The sequence below is a fragment of the Cololabis saira genome, chromosome 15 (genome assembly GCF_033807715.1).
Source record: "Cololabis saira isolate AMF1-May2022 chromosome 15, fColSai1.1, whole genome shotgun sequence".
Taxonomy (NCBI): domain Eukaryota; kingdom Metazoa; phylum Chordata; class Actinopteri; order Beloniformes; family Belonidae; genus Cololabis; species Cololabis saira.
Window position 1 is genome coordinate 8,117,816 of NC_084601.1, and position 14,522 is coordinate 8,132,337.

Here is a 14,522-nt window from a genome sequence, read left to right on the forward strand (position 1 = left end):
AGAGTAAAAATATCCACATCCCTGATATTTGCACTTGTGCCGTAGAGAGGCTGACTCTTTTTGATATAGATGATATTGCCATTTTCACTGTGAGCAAGTTAGCACACAGACTCTCACAGATAATGTCAGTATGCCCAAATGTGCTTTACAAAATCAGATTACTGAGCCGCAGCACAACATAACCCTTTGTTGCAGAAGTACAGAAGGTAGGAGGAATGAATCTGAGTGAGGAGGCTGAAAGGCTGTTAAAGCTTAGAAAACTCTCAAGGATGATATTAAACTTCAGTATCGGCAGAGAAACTTTCCTGCAGCACGATTGTTTCTGATGTCTCATAAATATAAGTTATCAAGTCACTTGCGAACGTATTTGCTCAGTGTGATCCTACTGTACGGTTATGCTTGGACTTCAGTGTATGAGTTGAACTTTCAGACCAAGAAAATAAGATTGTTAAAAGCTGCTACAAAGATTATGGAGGTGGCCTATTGAATGGAGAATAACGAATGTCTTAACGGTGTCCATTTAGCATTCATTCATCCATCCATTAATTCGTTTTCTATATACCGGCTTATTTCTATTCAGGGTCACTGCAACTACTCAGGGAAAAATGCAAACAGAAAGGTCTCTGCATTGAATGCTACAACAACAATTGGGTTCATAACTGTTTTCGTGTCGCTAAACTTACTTTGCATCAAGTCATTCAGTGATGATTAGTCCATATTCAAAACAATTAAGCTAATCAACTAATTAACATTGCTTCACAGGACTCCTAATAGCCGTAGTGGCAATCCCTTCATTTTCTGGCCACTAGTTTATTAGTGTTAATTGTGAATGGAGTCAGGTGGTGTGTTTATTTTGCGGCAGTTATTTGGGTGAATATAAAGGAAAATGAACTTGAGAGCAATAATACATGCTGGAGAACAACAGTGTTTATAGAAAGTATGACTGAGACTTTTTATGACCAGAGGCAGACATTCAAATCACACATATCCCTTTGTACTTTATCTGAAAAGATATTAGGCTTATGAGGAAAAGGACGTAGAGACTGAAGTCGACAAACATATTAAAAAATACAGAGTAGCTTTTTTTCTTTTAAAAGAGAGCGGAGAAAAAACGCAATTCAAAATACATGAAAAGATTTAGTAGCTTTGCGAAAGTAAAATTGAAATTGCATTGTATTGAAATGGTTGGTATCTGGCAGGAATCAGACCCACATGTAATAACATCCTTAACTGGGAGCGACGCTGTGGTGCTATTATCCTCCAGGGGAAGTAAATATAACATCTGTAAAGGAATAAGTGACTAATGAACCCAACTGCATGAAAATTCTCAATCAAAATCTGCTTCTTTTAAATAGTTACAACCATTCAAAAGAAAGAAACAAGTTCCTTAAGAATAAAATTCTGAGCACATCTAAGTGGGCAAGTCATCAATTTTTTCAGCTTTTGTGGACTAATTCACATATGGACAGTCGTACACTTTTCATTCAATTTAATGCAAATTTGCACAGAAGAGAAATAGCATTGTCTTCAGCTTTCTTTTGAGGCGTCTTTATAACGGGGGAGCTGGGGCTGAAAATTGACGTACTTTATCCAGCCTGTGATAAACTGAGCAGTTTACCTGCTTTTGACGTCTTGCATGGTACTTACATGGTTGCTGTCAAAAATGTGCAATTTTTCAGACTGAGATATAATTTTTTTTTCTACAACATGTGAACACATTTATCTGAAAACTGTCCAACTACTGTTTTTATTCATTTAATTTTTTAATGATGATTTTGTGCAACGTTTCTTATTTAAGCCGGGTCTGTTGTTGCATCATTGGATCAGGCTCTTTTTGTGGACACGGCTATTATCAGTTCAGTTAAAGCTAGGAAAGTACCATTTAAATGGTGTCTTCAAAGTGAGCCAATAGCCAACCCAAGGGTTGAATATATGGAGGGATATTTTTATTGTTGCATAATTGTGCCATGGAGTCATAAACAATATCTATATAATAAAGAGCTCAGTTACAAGGGATTAATTACAAAGAAGCAGACTGTTTTCTTGGCTCCAGTCAGCTGTGAATTGTTTTATTTCAAATACATTTTCTTGCTCTTGTGGCAACAAAACACATGCTTTATAAACTGATGTGTTCTGATTATCATCAAACTTAACATGTGCATTGATAAAATCTTTATTTTATAATATAATTAACAAAACGAAACAAATTTAGGGCAAACTTGATGTATCTTATGTAACGTGATCATTCTTACCTCCAGCAGAGTTCACGTAATCCGCTTAAGCAAGTGCTTAAAACCCAATTTTTCATTAAGGAATATGTTCTTTGCCGTAGTTTTTTAAAGTGTGGTGGCCGTGTGGTAATGTGTAGTGTCCAAGCCACTCATTGTGCCGGTCCAACGCCTGGAGGGTGGCGTCAGGAAGTTGTAATCGATGTAAAACTTATGCCAAGTCAACATGTGGATCGATTATAGCAATCCCTGCAAAGAAGAAATCTTGCTATTACAGTAGTGTATCAAACAATACAAGATGTTCTGCCTTTTGTAAATTACACTAGATTAACAGTTTTTGTAAACCACCCTAGAACTTCCTCTGGTAGTTGTTTTGTGACATTGTTTTGGTTACCAAAAACAAATAGAGGAAGAAGACGAATCCAAGATGGCCGAACCCAATGTTCATCAGTTAAGCTGATGTCAACCTTGCAACATTGTTGCTTTGAACGAGATTTGCCAAGGAGGGAGGAGGAGGGAGGGCACAACCACGCCACCCGTGAGACCAGAAGTCGACGAAGAAGAAGGAAGGAAGAAAGAAGGAAGAAACCCAAACTCAGGTCACCAGCAGCCACACGGACGACCGAAAGAGGGCGGGAGGAAATCCCCTGCCAGCCAGCCCTGCCCCCTCCCAGCAGGCGACAGAGGGAAGCCCCGGGCGGAGCCCCCGTGACCATGGGAAGAGGCAGCCAGGAAACGTATGGTGATGGACCGGGACCCAGCTGAGCACCAGCCACCCGTGGGTCCAAGAGGTCCACGCCCTCCAGGTCCACAACCCCCACCCGGCGAGAGGCCAGCCTGCCCGGAGAGACGGGGCCACTTCGATAGTCGACGCCGGCAGTCCGGCACCCGCCCCAATGAAATTGGGAACCAAACAGCCAAAGACGTGCTCAGCTGCAAGGGCAGCGGGGGGAAGCAGAGAAGGGCCTGGAGCGCGAGACCCCCCCCAACAAGGAGACACCTAGACACGCCCAACAGCAAAGAGCCCCAATCCCAGGTTAGACAACGGACACCCATCCATCCATCAATTTTTTTATACCCGCCTTATCCTTTGCAGGGTCACAGTCCTGGAGCCTATCCCAGCTAATTTCAGGCGAGAGGCAGGACAGGTTGCCAGTCCATCGCAGGACACCCATTCACACAGACACTAACATACACTCACTGACAAAGACTTGGACAATCATTCTCTCACCACTCCCATCTCCCCCTGGAGGCCCGGCACAGCCCAACAGCCCCACCCAGGCAGCACGGTGAGCCCATACCTGTTTCCGGCCATCAGTCCCTCCAATGGTCCCCCCGCCCCAGGCCTAGTGCGTGAAACATGGGTGGAGGAAGACCTCACTCCTGCCTCTGGTGATGAGTGTGTGTGGGTGTTACTTATGCAGTTAAAATAGGGAGGGGGAGATCAGGGCACCATGTGGCTATGCCAGTAGCCACATTTAGCAGTGTCCCCCCTTGAAAGACCCCTATGTGCAAGTGTCCTTGTCAGGTGTATATCTGTTGAGAGTAGAGATGTCTAAGATGTTATTAAAAACTGAGGAGCGGGCAGTCCCGGGGTATGTAAGACAGCGTCCCCGACACCCCGGAGCCCCCAACCCCTCAGACCTAAGTGAATGTGTGCGTGAATCATGTAGGGGAGCAGGAGGAGGAGAAGAGCACGAAGCCAAGAGGCAGGGCCAGAGGTACCGGCCCAGATAGGCACCCACGTTTTTAATTTACATAAAACCCTTGTGTGAAAGGGCATCAGAATGAGCCTTTTTGAAAAGAAACAAATCACTCTTTCGTATTTTCTGCCAGTTTATTTAATTCTCTTGTACTTCCATGAATTAACTTTCTACATGCGCCATTAACAAACCCAAAAATCAATAAATCCTTGAACCACAAAACATCTCAGACGCAGTTACTGGTGTGCACTCATTTACCCTTATTTGATATTGTATAATCCACTAGAAGAGCCTGGAGAAGGCGATGGAGGGAGCAGCAGCAAGGATACTATTTAGAGCCACAAGAAGTCTGTTTTCCACTGCACATGCTTCACCGTTGCTGATTAGACCGTGTAGTAGGCTCTAACCTGTGGCCAATTAACAATACGGCCTGTTTTATCAGTCAGTCTTAAGAGAGGGGATGTGTACTTTTAGAATTTTTTTAATACCGATACTGTTTATCAATATTGATCATTACATATATATTCCTAATGGTACTCTTTGTATAACCTAAGCAAAACATAAAGAGATGGCATATAATATGCGTCAGCCAAAACTTCAGAGACTGAAAAGCAGAAAGTAAACACACTCATGTGTCAAACTTGATAAACTGGCACTGGGAGTTTTATCTATGTCAGTGAACAGATTCAGTTCATTTTAATTACCTAAATACAGCTAATGTGCAGTTTGACCTTGAGCGTAGTCGTACTTTGATAGTGAACCAGTCCGATTTTTGACCCAAACTTTGATATCCATCCTGACTTGAAAAAAACATGGATGGGCCAGATTGTCATATAGACTAGTAGTTTAGATGTCATTAACAGCTGGTTTAAGTGACAGTCGGCATGTAATTGAAATTCAATGTACTTTTCCTTGAGTGTTTTATCATCATCTATACCTTATTACTCCTGTTTAGAGCCATGGTGATCTGCTGGAGCCCACCTCAGTTCTCTTCAGGTGAAAAGTGAAAGAGGTACACTCTCTGAAGGATCCATCTAGTCCAGGGGTCGGCAACCTAAAATGTTGAAAGAGCCATATTGGACCAAAAACACAAAAAACAAATATGTCTGGAGCCGCAAAAAATGAAAAGTCTTGTATTAGAATGAAGGCAAATGGTGAAAGGCAAAATGTTGAGAAAAAAGTCGAAATGTTGAGAAAAAAGTCGAAATGTCAAGGAAATAGTCAGAATTTCGAGAAATAAGTCGAAATGTCGAGAAAAACGTCGAAATGTTGAGAAAAAAGTCGAAATGTCGAGAAAAAAGTCGAAATTTCGAGAAAAAAGTCGAAATGTCGAGATTAATGTTGAAGTACAATCTCGAGAAAAAAGTCGAAATGTCGAGAAAAAAGTCGAAATGTCGAGATTAAAAAGGAAAGGAAAAAGGAAGAAAAAAAGGAAAAAAGAAGAAAAAAAAGAAAGAAAGAGAAAAAAAGAAGAAAAAAAGGAAAAAAAGGTCAAACATTTTTGAAAAAGCTCCAGGGAGCCACTAGGGCGGCGCTAAAGAGCCGCATGCGGCTCTAGAGCCGCGGGTTGCCGACCCCTGATCTAGTCCATTAGCAGGCCCACAGGTACAACCACACACACTCACACCTATGTGCAATTTAGAATCACCAGCAACCCTGATATGTTTTGGGCTGTGGGAAGGAGCTTCAATATGTGCAGAAAAACCATGCAAGCACAGGGCAACATAAAGAAAGGCCCCTGCCAAGAGTTGAACCAGGAACCTATCTGCTGTCAGGCGATAGTGCTAACCACCAAGCATGTTTGAGTCGTCACTAAATGGAAGAATGCCATTTCATTATGTGTTTGCATCTAAACGCTTTTGAGCTGATGGTCACTTCAAATGTCTAAAAAGAGGCATTTTAGTATTTACATTTACATTTTTCCCTTTCATATGACTCTTTCTTCCTGCCAGCCACTTAAGTGTTTAGTGAAAGAAACTACCAAAGTCTAATGTAAATGATGTTCTGACCAACCATTGGACTCCATAATATCGCAGAGCTGCTGTCAATCATCTTTACACAAATGCACAAGTCTTTAAATTTGTACATAAAATGGATCCTTTGTCACCACGAAGAGGGTCCACATCAATGGCTTTGTTGTAATTATATTCTTATGCAAACTCTGACATGTTTAAGTTAAAAAGGCAATTGACCATCAATGAAATGTCCTGGAGACAACTTAATTGTTAAATGTCTCAAAGTTACCGAATGGGCCACTAAAATGAAATAAAAAGTTGTCTTCATTCTATCAATGATATCATCAAAGCCTCTGCACTGTTCTTCGTCATCAGTATCCAGGAGAAACTTGATGTTAAAAAGGTGTCCAGGTGGCATACACCAGATACTTATTTTACCTATCCCTCATTTAAAAACAAAAACCTTAAGACTTACTTCAAGATGTTGTCATGTGGTTCTACACAACTTTAATTAATTAACTGTTTATACATATTTTTGTGTTACTTGACTTCACTGAGTATAATGCAGTCGTATTGAGCCTAACATTACATAAAGTAAATCCTAAGTGTCGTTTTTGACTGTGCCCTTTTCTCCTATCTCTGTTCCTCCTACTTTTCCATCCCTCCCACCTCCCTGCTCCCCCCCACCAGGTTCTTGGCAGTGCTTGGCAGTTGCCCACCTTGTCTAACTAGCAGGTTGATGTGCGTCTGTGAACGTGTGTATTTGCTCTTTTCACTGTGTGTGTGTGTTTCTGTAATATGTGTATGTCTAGCAGTGGTCTAGACATGGTTTCCTCTCCCGTGTTTGTCTTTCTCCTCAGGCCAACTGATCTGTTCAGCCAGGAATGTTGCTGCTACTGCTGCCACAGTGTTAACACACACTCTCTGTTTCTATGCAGCGCCCCTTTCTTTTTTCCGCTCCCGCGTCATCTCTCCACTCATTGGATTTTCTTTCTTGGTCTTTATCTGTACCTGCCATCTATCTTTCCACTCCTCTGGTTGCATTCATCAAGCTCTTGCCTCCCTTGCCATTTGACGAAGACAGGATCTCTTCACAGCAACTTAAAACGTCCATCTATGACCAGCATCAGTTCTGCTTTCTCCTTTGTCCCCCCTCATTAATTTCTTTGGATCCTATCCATTTCTTTCTGCTATCATCCCTCTCTGCTCCCCCTCTCATCTTCCATCCCCCCTCCTTCATGTAGACAAAGTTGTCTTTTACTGGATGTCAGATGGCTAAAGGGCAGCACAGCCTGTGTGTGCTTTGCATTTATGAATAAATACTAATATTTATATTTGCATATATGTGTGTGTTTACTGTATGTGAAACCTTTGCTGCTGTGCGTGTGTGTGTGTGTGTGTGTGTGTGTGTGTGTGTGTGTGTGTGTGTGTGTGTGTGTGTGTGTGTGTGTGTGTGTGTTTTCATGGCAGTGCCAGCCAGACTGGGTGGGGGTGAAATACCTCAAAGGTTGCAGAAAGACCAAATTAGAACCACAGATTCACATCTTGTATGCACACCGGATAAATGCTGACAACCTGTTTTTTTTTATACATTCTCTTTATTTGTTCATCTTTTTTTTACTCATTGTACATGCCGATACTTGCCAACCATCGCTAAGGAAAGCACAACTGTTTTCCTGCTTGTGCCAGACAACAGTATTTATAAAAGCATTTGTTTATGAAGTTTAGACAAACTGCTATCAAAACATTCTCATTCACTGTAATTATTGATAATTCTTCAGTCATATTATCATTAGTTTGCATTGACAAATTAATCCAATACAGTGAGCTTGTTAATACCAATTAAATGTCAAAGGCTCTTTTAATTAGGGCCCGAGCACTGATGGTGTGAGGACCCTCTTGTATCTGTAGCGTTTATTATTATTAGGGCCGGAGCACTTACAGTGCGAAGGCCCTGTTGTATCTGTAGGAATTTCTTTTTTTCCTCGTTTTTATCCTTCTTCCGACGAAATGAGGGCCTTTTTGCCCCCCTAAACGTGCCCCAAAAGTCACCAAATTTTGCATGCAAGCCAGGCCTGGCGAAAAATTTGATATTTAATGGTTTGCATTAATGGGCGTGGCCTAATGGCTCAACAGCGCCCCCTAGAAAACTTTGTGCCTCAAGCCCCACAATACGGTTTGATGTACATACACCAAAATCTGTACACACCTGTATCATGTGGCAACTTAAAGAAAAGTCTCTTGGCGCCATGGCCGAAACCGAACAGGAAGTCGGCCATTTAGAATTAATCGTGTACTTTTGGCACAATTTATGCCATTCTTTCGGCAATTAATGCGGCCCGAAACGTAACGTGCACCCAGGTGTGTTATACATCAAAATGTGCGTCTCCATCCTGCGACAATGTGCATTACTTTTCTCTGTCAAAAGCATTACCGTGGCGACGATAGACGCCAAAAAGCGCGCCCGCCCTTCATCTGATTGGTCCACACAGAAAAAGATTTGTGCTTCAAGCCCCACAATACGGTTTGACGTACATGCACGAAAATCGGTACACACCTGTATCATGTGGCAACTTAAAGAAAAGTCTCTTGGCGCCATGGCCGAAACCGAACAGGAAGTCGGCCATTTTGAATGAATCGTCTAATTTTGCCGAAATTTATGCCATTGCTTCGGCCCTTTCTTCGCCTGAACCGTAACGTGCATCCAGGTGTGTTATACATCAAAATGTGCGTCTCTATCCTGTGCCTGAAAACGTACAGGATGGCCGAGTGGTCCAAGGTGCTGCGTTCAGGTGGCAGTCTCTGTTGGCGGCGTGGGTTCAAATCCTCTCTGGTGATCTGAAACAGTACGAAACAGTAACTTTTGAATCAGACCAGACAGCCCTGACTGAAGGGAGAATCTTCTGAATCCCAATTCAGTGGCACCCCTTTCTTTTTATTGCTAAAACTAGTCTAGGGTAGATGACACTTCCTCCAGGTTTAGTTTCATTTGAACCCATCCAGTGGAGAGATGAAATCTGTGAGAACAATTTATAATCTTGTTACCAGGAACAAGTCTCTCCATGACCCTGTCTAGATTTTTAAGACTAGAGCCTTTCATTTTTTACATTTTTACCTTGTTACAATACCTGAAAACTGTCAGGATGGCCGAGCGGTCCAAGGCGCTGCGTTCAGGTCGCAGTCTCTGTTGGAGGCGTGGGTTCAAATCCCACTCCTGACATTGTTAATGTGACATTTTATACAGGCATTCAGAAAAGTTTTATGAAAAACAGTTAATCCTACCCTGGCCACAGCAGCTTCCACCACCAGGCCTCAGTAACTTCCAACACCAGGCGACAGCAGCTTCACCACCAGCAACTTCACCACCAGACCCCTGAAGCTTCACCACCAGACCCCAGCAGCTCCCCTTGCAACAGGGAATTACTACCTTTCCTAAGGATTCCTGCTGACGCTGGAGGTGGTGAACATGGTTTTGCTCTAAATAAAGACTGAGACTGACACATACTCCTGCCCTGCCAATCCTGCCCCTGCCCAAATCCAAAGGATTGTGCTACAACTTTGAGATACTCATGAAAATAATTGAACTTAATAACTTTGCACCAATGTCATTGGAAAGTCAGTGTCCATCTCCTTTTAAACTTGTATATCGGTGCAGGGGATCTGCAAGACCAACCTCAACCCTCACGGAACAGTAACTTTTGAATCAGACCAGACAGCCCTGACTGAAGGGAGAATCTTCTGAATCCCAATTCAGTGGCACCCCTTTCTTTTTATTGCTAAAACTAACCTAGGGTAGATGACACTTCCTCCAGGTTTAGTTTCATTTGAACTCATCCAGTGGAGAGATGAAATCTGTGAGAACAATTCATAATCTTGTTACCAGGAACAAGTCTTTCCATGACCCTGTCTGGATTTTTCAGACAAGAACCTTTCATTTTTTGCATTTTTACCTTGTTACAGTACCTGAAAACTGTCAGGATGGCCGAGCGGTCCAAGGTGCTGCGTTCAGGTCACATTCTCTGTTGGAGGCGTGGGTTCAATTCCCACTCCTGACATTGTTAATGAGACATGTTATACAGGCATTTGGAAACATTTTATGAAAAACAGTTAATCCTACCCTGAACCGCAGCAGCTTACACCACCAGGCCCCAGTAACTTCCAACACCAGGCCACAGCATCCACCACCAGGCCACAGCAGCTTCCACCACCAGACGCCATCAGCTTCCAACGCCAGACGCCAGCAGCTTCCACCACCATACCCCAGCAGCTTCACCACCAGAACCCAACATCTTCCACCACCAAACCCCATCAGTTTCACCACCAGGTCCCAGCAGCTTCTACCATCAGACCCCAGAAGCTTCACTGCCAACAGCTTCATCACAAGAGCCCAGCAGCTTCCAACACCAGACCCCAGAAGCTTCACCATCAGCAGTTTCACCAACAAGCCCCAACAGCTTCCAACACCAGACCCCAGCAGCTTCCATCAACAGACCCCAGCAGCTTCAAACACCAGGCCCCAACAGTTTCACCACCAGTCCCCAGCAGCTTCCACCACCAGACCCCATTAGCTTTCACCACCAGACCCCAGCAGCTTCACCACCAGACCCCACCAGCTTCACCACCAGCAGCTTCACCACCAGACCCCAGCAGCTTCCAACACCAGACCCCAGAAGCTTCACCACCAGACCCCAGCAGCTCCCCTTGCAACAGGGGATTACTACCTTTCCTAAGGATTCCTGCTGACGCTGGAGGTGGTGAACATGGATTTGCTCTAAATAAAGACTGAGACTGACACATACTCCTGCCCTGCCACTCCTGCCCCTGCCCAAATCCAAAGGATTGTGCTACAGCTTTGAGATACTCATGAAAACAATTGAACTTTATAACTGTGCACCAATGTCATTGGAAAGTCAGTGTCCATTTCCTTTTAAACTTTTATATCAGTGCAGTGGATCTGAGAGACCACCCTCAACCCTCACGGAACAGTAACTTTTGAATCAGACCAGACAGCCCTGACTGAAGGGAGAATCTTCTGAATCCCAATTCAGTGGCACTCCTTTCTTTTTATTGCTAAAACTAGCCTAGGGTAGATGACACTTCCTCCAGGTTTATTTTCATTTGAACCCATCCAGTTTAGAGATGAAATCTGTGAGAACAATTTATAATCTTGTTACCAGGAACAAGTCTCTCCATGACCCTGTCTGGATTTTTCAGACAAGAGCCTTTCCTTTTTTACATTTTTACCTTGTTACAATACCTGAAAACTGTCAGGATGGCCGAGCGGTCCAAGGCACTGCGTTCAGGTCGCAGTCTCTTTTGGAGGCGTGGGTTCAAATCCCACTCCTGACATTGTTAATGAGACATGTTATACAGGCATTCGGAAACATTTTATGAAAAACAGTTAATCCTACCCTGAACCGAAGCAGCTTCCACCACCAGGCCCATGCAACTTCCAACACCAGGCCACAGCAGCTTCCACCACCAGACGCCAGCAGCTTCACCACCAGAACCCAACAGCTTCCACAACCAGACCCCATCAGTTTCACCACCAGGTCCCAGCAGCTTCTACCATCAGACCCCAGAAGCTTCAGTGCCAACAGCTTCACCACCAGCAGCTTCACGACCAGAGCCCAGCAGCTTCCAACACCAGACCCCAGAGGCTTCACCACCACTAGTTTCACCACCAAGCCCCAACAGCTTCCAACACCAGACCCCACCAGCTTCCATCAACAGACCCCAGCAGCTTCAAACACCAGGCCCCGACAGTTTCACCACCAGACCCCAGCAGCTTCCACCACCAGACCCCATTAGCTTTCACCACCAGACCCCAGCAGCTTCACCACCAGACCCCACCAGCTTCACCACCAGCAGCTTCACCACCAGCAGCTTCACCACCAGACCCCAGAAGCTTCACCACCAGACCCCAGCAGCTCCCCTTGCAACAGGGGCTTACTACCTTTCTGTATATATTTCTGTATATGCCTGCACTTTATTTTTGTTTATTCCTCACTACGGTGTTTGTGTCTGTGTTTTATTTATTTACATGTGAAAAGAATACTGAGTAGGCACACTGTTACCAACGTGACAAATTCCTATGTGTGTTACACAAATGGCAAATAAAGTAATCTGAATCTGAATCTGAATGAAAATAAATGAACTTAATAACTGTGCACCAATGTCATTGGAAAGTCAGTGTCCATCTCCTTTTAAACTTTTATATCGGTGCAGGGGATCTGAAAGACCACCCTCAACCCTCACGGAACAGCAACTTTTGAACCATCGGGCGATGCCGGGATACCACCACTGCATAGTAACTCCAAGGAACACCTCAAAACACAGTAGAAGCAAGCACGACGAGGATGGGATTTGAACCCATGCGTGCATAGCACAATGGATTAGCAATCCATCGCCTTAACCACTCGGCCACCTCGTCTTCTGCTCATTGATTTAGTCCCTACTGAATTACTGCTAATTCAATTAGTGCCTACTCAACACGTCATCATTCAACTACTCCTTATCAAATATCTCTCATTCAACTAGTCCTCACTCAACTAGACCTCATTTATCTGGTCCTCATTCAGATAGTCATCATTAAACTAATGCTCATTCACCTTGTCCCCTCACTATTAGTCCTTATTCAAATGGTCCCTACTCAACTCGTCATCATTCAACTACTCCTTATCAAATAGCCCTCATTCATCTCACCCTTATTTAACTCGTCCTTGCTCATCTAAATCTCATTCAACAAGTCCATTCTCAACTAGCCCTCATTCAACTCGTCTTTATTCAATTAGTCCTTACTCAACTAGTCCCAATTCAACGATTAGATATTTAATTAGTCATTATTCAACTAGTCCTCATTAAACTAGTCATCGATGATGCAGTTCAACTAGACATCAATGTGTGCTGTCTACATCTATTTATATAGTGGTCTCTGTAGTGCAACAAATAACCAGGTAACAGTCATATTTACATAGAACTGTTCGTTCTCCTGTTAATGGTTCATTAATACTAATATATCTGCACTTGTTTTACCTTTGACAACATATCTGTGTATCACCTTTGCCTGTTCTTCATATTTTCTTTTCTATCTCACTGCTCTTCTTGCTCTAGCCACCTGCTTTTCAGCAGGTATGTCTTCTCTCTGAAAAGGGGGTTGTTCCTTGCCATTGTTTATTTGACAGTTGCTTGGGGGTCATTCGATTGGTCTCTGGAATACACCTAGCTTGTATTGTATTGACGCTATATAAACAAAAGGAAGCATACAGGTAATGCTACCAAGCATCTTAGGTTATTTCAAGCAAAGACAGCACCCAACCATGCTGGGATACCACCACTGCATAGTAACCTCAAAGCACAGGAGAAGTAAGCACGACGAGGATGGAATTTGAACCCATGCGTGCAGAGCACAATGGATTAGCAATCCATCGCCTTGCTCTAGCCACCTGCTTTTCAGCAGGTATGTCTTCTCTCTGAAAAGGGGGTTGTTCCTTGCCATTGTTTATTTGACAGTTGCTTGGGGGTCATGCGATTGGTCTCTGGAATACACCTAGCTTGTATTGTATTGACGCTATATAAACAAAATGAAGCATACAGGTAATGTTATTGAGCATGTTAGGTTATTTCAAGCGAAGACATCACCCAACCATGCTGGGATACCACCACTGCATAGTAACCTCAAAGCACAGGAGAAGTAAGCACGACGAGGATGGGATTTGAACCCATGCGTGCAGAGCACAATGGATTAGCAATCCATCGCCTTAACCACTCGGCCACCTCGTCTTCTGCTCATTGATTTAGTGCCTACTCAATTACTGCTAATTCAATTAGTGCCTACTCAACGCATCATCATTCAACTACTCCTTATCAAATATCTCTCATTCAACTAGTCCTTACTCAACTAGACCTCATTTAACTAGTCCTCATTCAGATAGTCATCATTAAACTAATGCTCATTCACCTTGTCCCCTCACTATTAGTCCTTATTCAAATGGTCCCTACTCAACTCGTCATCATTCAACTACTCCTTATCAAATACCCCTTATTCATCTCACCCTTATTTAAATCGTCCTTGCTCATCTAAATCTCATTCAACAAGTCCATTCTCAACTAGCCCTCATTCAACTCGTCTTTATTCAATCAGTCCTTACTCAACTAGTCCCAATTCAACGATTAGATATTTAACTAGTCATTATTCAACTAGTCCTCATTAAACTAGTCATCGATGATGCAGTTCAACTAGACATCAATGTGTGCTGTCTACATCTATTTATATAGTGGTCTCTGTAGTCCAACAAATAACCAGGTAACAGTCATATTTACATAGAACTGTTCGTTCTCCTGTTAATGGTTCATTAATACTAATATATCTGCACTTGTTTTACCTTTGACAACATATCTGTGTATCACCTTTGCCTGTTCTTCATTTTTTCTTTTCTATCTCACTGCCCTTATTTAACTCGTCCTTGCTCATCTAAAACTCATTCAACAAGTCCATTCTCAACTAGCCCTCATTCAACTCGTCTTTATTCAATTAGTCCTTACTCAACTAGTCCCAATTCAACGATTAGATATTTAACTAGTCATTATTCAACTAGTCCTCATTAAACTAGTCATCGATGATGCAGTTCAACTAG

At 43.1% G+C, this 14,522-nt stretch overlaps 5 non-coding genes across 5 annotated transcripts; 3 read left to right on the forward strand and 2 right to left on the reverse strand.

Moving 5' to 3' along the window:
* Positions 1 to 9,023: 9,023 nt before the first annotated feature.
* On the forward strand, positions 9,024 to 9,106 carry trnal-cag (transfer RNA leucine (anticodon CAG)). Its single transcript has one exon. It is a non-coding gene; the product is annotated as a tRNA-Leu (tRNA).
* A 752-nt stretch (positions 9,107 to 9,858) lies between these two features.
* Positions 9,859 to 9,941, forward strand: trnal-cag (transfer RNA leucine (anticodon CAG)). The gene has a single exon. It is a non-coding gene; the product is annotated as a tRNA-Leu (tRNA).
* A 1,211-nt stretch (positions 9,942 to 11,152) lies between these two features.
* On the forward strand, positions 11,153 to 11,235 carry trnal-cag (transfer RNA leucine (anticodon CAG)). Its single transcript has one exon. It is a non-coding gene; the product is annotated as a tRNA-Leu (tRNA).
* A 1,002-nt stretch (positions 11,236 to 12,237) lies between these two features.
* trnas-gcu (transfer RNA serine (anticodon GCU)) lies at positions 12,238 to 12,319 on the reverse strand. The gene has a single exon. It is a non-coding gene; the product is annotated as a tRNA-Ser (tRNA).
* A 1,267-nt stretch (positions 12,320 to 13,586) lies between these two features.
* trnas-gcu (transfer RNA serine (anticodon GCU)) lies at positions 13,587 to 13,668 on the reverse strand. Its single transcript has one exon. It is a non-coding gene; the product is annotated as a tRNA-Ser (tRNA).
* Between the last annotated feature and the right edge of the window lie 854 nt (positions 13,669 to 14,522).